Source organism: Trachymyrmex cornetzi, unplaced genomic scaffold (assembly GCF_001594075.2).
Source record: "Trachymyrmex cornetzi isolate Tcor2-1 unplaced genomic scaffold, Tcor1.1 scaffold1628, whole genome shotgun sequence".
NCBI classification, from domain to species: Eukaryota; Metazoa; Arthropoda; class Insecta; order Hymenoptera; family Formicidae; genus Trachymyrmex; species Trachymyrmex cornetzi.
This window is the reverse complement of record NW_017296232.1, coordinates 28,341-29,483: the sequence shown is the minus strand read 5'-3', so window position 1 is coordinate 29,483 and position 1,143 is coordinate 28,341.

Here is a 1,143-nt window from a genome sequence, read left to right as displayed (position 1 = left end):
TGTTCAAAATCGTAAGAGGCCCAATTGGGGGGGGGGGGGGGGGGGGTATTACAACCTTTTAGTGATGCTATTAAATTATTTAGAAAAGAGGTATTAATTATTTATAAGTCTAATTATATTATATATTATATTAGTCCTGTTATTTTATTTAGTTTGCTATTAAGTAATTGAATATTATATGGGTATATTACTAATATTTATTATCTAAATTATTCTTTATTAATAATGATTATTATTTTGACATTAATAGAGTATGTATTTATATTTTTAGGTTGATTTTCTAATTAATGAATTATACTCATTAGTGGGGGCTGTTCGAGCTGTCTCTCAGACTTTATCATATGAGGTTAGGTTAATTATAATTTTTTTGGTTGTAATAATTTTAAGGGAGAGGTATTCTTATATTGATTTTATTAAGTGACAGAGTTATATGTGATATATATTTATAATTATGCCTTTATTTATTGTATTTTTAGTTAGAGTTTTGGCTGAATTGAATCGGAGGCCCATAGATTTTGTTGAGGGGGAGTCGGAATTGGTGTCTGGATTTAATGTAGAGTATTTTAGGGGTGTATTTGCTTTAATTTTTATAGCTGAGTACGGTATAATTATTTTTTTAGTTATTTAATTAGATCTATGTTTACTATGTTATTAGGGTCTGTATGGTTAGTATTTTATATGAATATGATAGTTTATTTAATTATTTTAATTCGTGGAGTTTTACCTCGGATGCGGTATGATGAATTAATAGTAGTAGTAGTAAGTATTTATGTTGAAAGATTATGTTACCATTTATTTTGAATTATATAATTTATATTATATTTTAATATTAAAGAATTTATTTAGATTTTTGTTTTAATAATTATTAAAGAGGGGAAAATTAATTGAATTGTTGAAGAGTAAAATGAGGGAGAGTATGGAAAAATTAATAGAAAGTTTTATTTCTTTAATATGTTTCAAAACATATACTTATAATCAAGATCATTAATTTAGAGTGTTTAGATGAAATAACTATAATTAAAATAGGATGGGGTATAACAGATATATAATTTTGGGGCAGATTTATTTGTAAAAAAAAATTTTTCATGATATTTGAATTATAGGGGTTAAAATAAAAAATATAAAATAATTTAGGGTAAGAAG